Source organism: Oncorhynchus gorbuscha, unplaced genomic scaffold (assembly GCF_021184085.1).
Source record: "Oncorhynchus gorbuscha isolate QuinsamMale2020 ecotype Even-year unplaced genomic scaffold, OgorEven_v1.0 Un_scaffold_4907, whole genome shotgun sequence".
Classification (NCBI taxonomy): Eukaryota; Metazoa; Chordata; class Actinopteri; order Salmoniformes; family Salmonidae; genus Oncorhynchus; species Oncorhynchus gorbuscha.
The window spans coordinates 12,501-20,000 of NW_025748826.1; the positions used below are offsets into that span (position 1 = coordinate 12,501).

At 46.1% G+C, this 7,500-nt stretch overlaps 1 pseudogene; it reads left to right on the top strand.

Moving 5' to 3' along the window:
- LOC124028852 overlaps positions 1-7,500 on the top strand; it is an 8,059-nt pseudogene that overhangs the window by 114 nt on the left and 445 nt on the right.

The following is a 7,500-nucleotide window of genomic DNA, read 5'->3' on the forward strand; positions in this document are numbered from 1 at the left end:
ACTCCATGTTCCAGAGAGGAGACCTGCTGGGAGGTAGAAGTAGAAAAACTTTCATGTAGTCAAATGTCCCAATTGACCCCCTATTCCCTTCATAGTTGGCCCATAGGGCTCACATCTGGTCTATAGTAGTGCACTATATAGGGAATAGGGTCTATAGTAGTGCTCTATATAGGGAATAGGGTCTATAGTAGTGCTCTATATAGGGAATAGGGCTCTGGTCTATAGTAGTGTTACTGTATAGGGAATAGGGTTCTGGTCTAAAGTAGTGTACTATATAGGGAGTAGGGCTCTGGTCTATAGTAGTTAACTATATAGGGAATAGGGCTCTAGTCTAAAGTAGTGCACTATATAGGAATAGGGCTCTGGTCTATAGTATTGTACTATATAGGGAGTAGGGCTCTGGTCTATAGTAGTTAACTATATAGGGAATAGGGCTCTGGTCTATAGTAGTGTTACTGTATTGGGAATAGGGCTCTGGTCTAAAGTAGTGTACTATATAGTGAATAGGGCTCTGGTCTATAGTAGTGCACTATATAGGGAATAGGGCTCTGGTCTATAATAGTGTACTATATAGGGAATAGGGTTCTGGTCTATAGTAGTTAACTATATAGGGAATAGGGTTCTGGTCTATAGTAGTTAACTATATAGGGAATAGGGCTCTGGTCTATAGTAGTACCACTATATAGGGAATAGGGCTCTGGTCTATAGTAGTACCACTATATAGGGAATAGGGCTCTGGTCTAAAGTAGTACCACTATATAGGGAATAGGGTGCCAGCCCTGGTCTAAAGTAGTACCACTATATAGGGAATAGGGTGCCATTTGGGACACTAACTGTATTTATTATTTATTCAGGTACCCCGGACGTTGTTCACTCATTTTGGGATCTACCTGGGCGGCGGCAGGGTGGCTCACCTGATACCTGACATACTACCTGTGTTGTCAGATGATGAGGAGGCTATCAGAGAGATGGTCACCAATAACAGACTGATACTGGGGGTCATCGCTAAGGTGAGGAGGGGGAGGGGAGTATGTGGTGGGGTGGGGTAGTGTGTGGTGTTGGGGTGGGGGGTAGTGTGTGGTGTTGGGGGTGGGGGGTAGTGTGTGGTGTTGGGGTGGGGTAGTGTGTGGGGGTGGGGGGGTAGTGTGTGGTGTTGGGGGTAGGGGTAGTGTGTGGTGTTGGGGTGGGGTAGTGTGTGGTGTTGGGGGTGGGGGGTAGTGTGTGGTGTTGGGGTGGGGTGGGGTAGTGTGTGGTGTTGGGGTGGGGTAGTGTGTGTTGTTGGGGTGGGGTAGTGTGTGGTGTTGGGGTGGGGGGTAGTGTGTGGTGTTGGGGGTGGGGGGTAGTGTGTGGTGTTGGGGTGGGGTGGGGTAGTGTGTGGTGTTGGGGTGGTAGTGTGTGGTGTTGGGGTGGGGGGTAGTGTGTGGTGTTGGGGTGGGGTGGGGTAGTGTGTGGTGTTGGGGGTGGGGGGTAGTGTGTGGTGTTGGGGTGGGGTGGGGTAGTGTGTGGTGTTGGGGTGGGGTGGGGTAGTGTGTGGTGTTGGGGTGGGGTGGGGTAGTGTGTGGTGTTGGGGTGGGGGGTAGTGTGGTGTTGGGGTGGGGGTAGTGTGTGGTGTTGGGGTGGGGGTGGGGAGGTAGTGTGTGGTGTTGGGGTGGGGTAGTGTGTGGTGTTGGGGTGGGGTAGTGTGTGGTGTTGGGGTGGGGTAGTGTGTGGTGTTGGGGTGGGGTAGTGTGTGGTGTTGGGGTGGGGTAGTGTGTGGTGTTGGGGTGGGGTAGTATGTGGTGTTGGGGTGGGGTAGTATGTGGTGTTGGGGTGGGGTAGTGTGTGGTGTTGGGGTGGGGTAGTATGTGGTGTTGGGGTGGGGGGGTAGTGTGTGGTGTTGGGGTGGTGTTGGGGTGGGGGTAGTGTGTGGTGTCAATCACCACCTTCCGGAGACACCTGAAACCCCACCTCTTTAAGGAATACCTAGGATAGGATAAGTATTCCCTCTCCCCCCCTTTAAGATTTAGATGCACTATTGTAAAGTGACTGTTCCACTGGATGTCATAAGGTGAATGCACCAATTTGTAAGTCGCTCTGGATAAGAGCGTCTGCTAAATGACTTAAATGTAAATGTAAAATGTAATGTGTCTGATGATAAGGAGGCTATAATCACTACCATAACAGGTGTGTGTGTGTGTGTGTGTGTGTGTGTGTGTGTGTGTGTGTGTGTGTGTGTGTGTGTGTGTGTGTGTGTGTGTGTGTGTGTGTGTGTGTGTGTGTGTGTGTGTGTGTGTGTGTGTGTGTGTGTGTGTGTGTGTGTGTGTGTGTGTGTGTGTGTGTGTGTGTGTGTGTGTGTGCGTGTGTGTGTGTGTGCGTGTGCACGTGTGCACGTGTGCGTGTGTGTGCGAGAGAATGCCAGTAACTCCTCTCCTCCGTCCTCAGTGTGCCAGTGTGAGGGTGGACACTGTGGAGGACTTTGCCTACGGCTCAGAGATAATTGTGAACCCCATGGACAAGGTACAGTGAACACAGCAGAATGAACCTCTACTGCCTGGTTCCACCCTGGTCGATACTCTGTTAAACTGCCTGGTTCCACCCTGGTCGATACTCTGTTAAACTGCCTGGTTCCACCTAATTCGATACTCTATGTTAAACTGCCTGGTTCCACCCCTGGTCGATACTCTATGTTAAACTGCCTGGTTCCACCCTGGTCGATACTCTGTTAAACTGCCTGGTTCCACCCTGGTCGATACCCTATGTTAAACTGCCTGGTTCCACCCTGGTCGATACTCTATGTTAAACTGCCTGGTTCCACCCTGGTCGATACTCTATGTTAAACTGCCTGGTTCCACCCTGGTCGATACCCTATGTTAAACTGCCTGGTTCCACCCTGGTCGATACTCTATGTTAAACTGCCTGGTTCCACCCTGGTCGATACTCTGTTAAACTGCCTGGTTCCATCCTGGTCGATACTCTATGTTAAACTGCCTGGTTCCACCCTGGTCGATACTCTATGTTAAACTGCCTGGTTCCACCCTGGTCGATACTCTGTTAAACTGCCTGGTTCCATCCTGGTCGATACTCTATGTTAAACTGCCTGGTTCCACCCTGGTCGATACCCTATGTTAAACTGCCTGGTTCCACCCTGGTCGATACTCTGTTAAACTGCCTGGTTCCATCCTGGTCGATACTCTATGTTAAACTGCCTGGTTCCACCCTGGTCGATACTCTATGTTAAACTGCCTCGTTCCATCCTGTCTGTACCTCTGTCTACCAGGTGTCTGTACCTCTGTCTACCAGGTGTCTGTACCTCTGTCTATCAGGTGTCTGTACCTCTGTCTATCAGGTGTCTGTACCTCTGTCTAGCAGGTGTCTGTACCTCTGTCTAGCAGGTGTCTGTACCTCTGTCTAGCAGGTGTCTGTACCTCTGTCTTGCAGGTGTCTGTACCTCAGTCTACCAGGTGTCTGTACCTCTGTCTACCAGGTGTCTGTACCTCTGTCTACCAGGTGTCTGTACCTCTGTCTTGCAGGTGTCTGTACCTCTGTCGAGCAGGTGTCTGTACCTCAGTCTACCAGGTGTCTGTACCTCTGTCTACCAGGTGTCTGTACCTCTGTCTACCAGGTGTCTGTACCTCTGTCTATCAGGTGTCTGTACCTCAGTCTACCAGGTGTCTGTACCTCAGTCTACCAGGTGTCTGTACCTCAGTCTACCAGGTGTCTGTACCTCAGTCTACCAGGTGTCTGTATCTCTGTCTACTAGGTGTCTGTACCTCTGTCTACCAGGTGTCTGTACCTCTGTCTACCAGGTGTCTGTACCTCTGTCTAGCAGGTGTCTGTACCTCTGTCTAGCAGGTGTCTGTACCTCAGTCTACCAGGTGTCTGTACCTCTGTCTACCAGGTGTCTGTACCTCTGTCTAGCAGGTGTCTGTACCTCAGTCTACCAGGTGTCTGTACCTCTGTCTACCAGGTGTCTGTACCTTTGTCTACCAGGTGTCTGTACCTCTGTCTACCAGGTGTCTGTACCTCAGTCTACCAGGTGTCTGTACCTCTGTCTACCAGGTGTCTGTACCTCTGTCTACCAGGTGTCTGTACCTCTGTCTACCAGGTGTCTGTACCTCTGTCTAGCAGGTGTCTGTACCTCAGTCTACCAGGTGTCTGTACCTCTGTCTACCAGGTGTCTGTACCTCTGTCTAGCAGGTGTCTGTACCTCAGTCTACCAGGTGTCTGTACCTCTGTCTACCAGGTGTCTGTACCTCTGTCTACCAGGTGTCTGTACCTCTGTCTACCAGGTGTCTGTACCTCAGTCTACCAGGTGTCTGTACCTCTGTCTACCAGGTGTCTGTACCTCAGTCTACCAGGTGTCTGTACCTCTGTCTACCAGGTGTCTGTACCTCAGTCTACCAGGTGTCTGTACCTCTGTCTACCAGGTGTCTGTACCTCTGTCTACCAGGTGTCTGTACCTCAGTCTACCAGGTGTCTGTACCTCTGTCTACCAGGTGTCTGTACCTCAGTCTACCAGGTGTCTGTACCTCTGTCTACCAGGTGTCTGTACCTCTGTCTACCAGGTGTCTGTACCTCAGTCTACCAGGTGTCTGTACCTCTGTCTACCAGGTGTCTGTACCTCTGTCTACCAGGTGTGCAGTCGCCCCCCACTGAAAGGAGAGGAAGTAGCAGACAGGGCAGAGAAGCTCCAGGGCTCCACGGCCTACAGCCTCCTGTGGTATAACTGCGAACACTACGTCATGTACTGTCGATACGGCACCTGCATGAGCTTCCAAACCTTCCAGGTTAGGACCAATACAAACATGATACATATTGATTCGTCTGTCTGTCTGTCTGTCTGTCTGTCTGTCTGTCTGTCTGTCTGTCTGTCTGTCTGTCTGTCTGTCTGTCTGTCTGTCTGTCTGTCTGTCTGTCTGTCTGTCTGTCTGTCTGTCTGTCTGTCTGTCTGTCTGTCTGTCTGTCTGTCTGTCTGTCTGTCTGTCCTTGTCCGTCCTTGTCCGTCACCTTTCCATCCCATTTGCAGTGTGTTAAAAACAAAATGAAATCCTATCACACACTCAGGATTTGTCTCATTATAATAACTATAATAACTTAATCTGTTTTTCTCAGAGCAGGTTATCTATTCTCAGAAACACAATCAGAAAGCCCATTCAACGTGCTCATGTGTGTCTGCGTGTGTGTCTGCCTGTGTGTGTGTGTCTGCCTGTGTGTGTGTGCGTGCCTGTGTGTGTGTGTGTGTGTGTGTGTGTGTGTGTGTGTGTGTGTGTGTGTGTGTGTGTGTGTGTGTGTGTGTGTGTGTGTGTGTGTGTGTGTGTGTGTGTGTGCCTGTGCCTGTGCCTGTGCCTGTGCCTGTGCCTGTGCCTGTGTGTGTGTGTGTGTGTGTGCTTTCTAGGGTCTAAATGACTGCTTGGTAATAATGATCATGGCCAAACACACTGGCCAATTAAATGTTAAGCCTCTTGTGTGGTTACAAAGACCAAAGACTTTAGTTTGCCAATTTACTCTTTCTTTAATTAAATCCATCTTATAAACAGAACACTCTGGACCATTTAATCCGATTTCTAGTCAGACAGTCTAAAGTTTGTCTTTGTGAAAGTAGTGTATCGTAACAAGTAGTTTATAGTAACAAGTAGTGTATCGTAACATGTAGTTTATAGTAACAAGTAAAGTAGTGTATAGTAACAAGTAGTGTATAGTAACAAGTAGTGTATAGTAACAAGTAGTGTATAGTAACAAGTAAAGTAGTGTATAGTAGTGTATAGTAACAAGTAGTGTATAGTAACAAGTAGTGTATAGTAACAAGTAGTGTATAGTAACAAGTAGTGTATAGTAACAAGTAGTGTAGTGTATAGTAGTGTATAGTAACAAGTAGTGTAGTGTATAGTAGTGTATAGTAACAAGTAGTGTATAGTAACAAGTAGTGTAGTGTATAGTAGTGTATAGTAACAAGTAGTGTAGTGTATAGTAGTGTATAGTAACAAGTAGTGTATAGTAACAAGTAGTGTAGTGTATAGTAGTGTAGTGTATAGTAGTGTATAGTAACAAGTAGTGTATAGTAACAAGTAGTGTATAGTAACAAGTAAAGTAGTGTATAGTAACAAGTAAAGTAGTGTATAGTAACAAGTAAAGTAGTGTATAGTAACAAGTAGTGTATAGTAACAAGTAAAGTAGTGTATAGTAACAAATAGTGTATAGTAACAAGTAGTGTATAGTAACAAGTAGTGTAGTGTATAGTAGTGTAGTGTATAGTAGTGTAGTGTATAGTAGTGTATAGTAACAAGTAGTGTATAGTAACAAGTAAAGTAGTGTATAGTAACAAATAGTGTATAGTAACAAATAGTGTATAGTAACAAGTAGTGTATAGTAACAAGTAGTGTATAGTAACAAGTAGTGTAGTGTATAGTAGTGTATAGTAACAAGTAGTGTATAGTAACAAGTAGTGTATAGTAACAAGTAAAGTAGTGTATAGTAACAAGTAGTGTATAGTAACAAGTAGTGTATAGTAACAAGTAGTGTATAGTAACAAGTAGTGTATAGTAACAAGTAGTGTATAGTAACAAGTAAAGTAGTGTATAGTAACAAATAGTGTATAGTAACAAATAGTGTATAGTAACAAGTAGTGTATAGTAACAAGTAGTGTATAGTAACAAGTAAAGTAGTTTATAGTAACAAGTAAAGTATTGTATAGTAACAAGTAAAGTAGTGTATAGTAACAAGTAGTGTATAGTAACAACTAAAGTAGTTTACATGCAGGTTTTCCTACTTACAAAGCATGTAGAGGTCTGTAATTTTTATCATAGGTTCACTTCAACTGTGAGAGACGGAATCTAAAACAAAAATCCAGAAAATCACATTGTATGAATTTTTAAGTAATTAATGTGCATTTTATTGCATTTGTGACCTGATGGACCCATTGACACACTGTTTGTCTGATGGGATCTACAAAAAAGAGATTCTGGATCTTTCTTCATCTGGTTACTAAAATGGAGGCTCGTGGGCCTGTCTGAACCTAGTCACCTTTAACACACGGAGATGAAGGATGGATGAATTTAAATGAACGAGTTAAAGTTATAAACACATACACAGGGACAGGGACGACCATACTCAAGCTCTCATCGGAACAGTAGAACTCTAGAATATAGAACCCAGTAGAATACGGCAAGACTGACAAACACATGATGTGTGGTGATACTATGGCACCCCCTGTTGGGTATTATAAATTACATGCAGTTGTCCTGAAAATCAATAGCCCCTTGGGCACACAGGTGTAGAGAATTAATCATGTATTCACCCCCATCTCTATTTACCCACTACCCCTGTCTCTCTCCCCTCTGTCACCCTCGCTATCCCCCTTCTCTCTACCTTCCCTCTTTCTACATCTCTCTCTTTCTACATCTCTCTCTCTCTCTCTCTGTCTCTGTCTCTGTCTCTGTCTCTGTCTCTGTCTCTGTCTCTGTCTCTGTCTCTGTCTCTGTCTCTCTCTCTCTCTCTCTCTGTCTCTGTCTCTCGCTCTCTCTC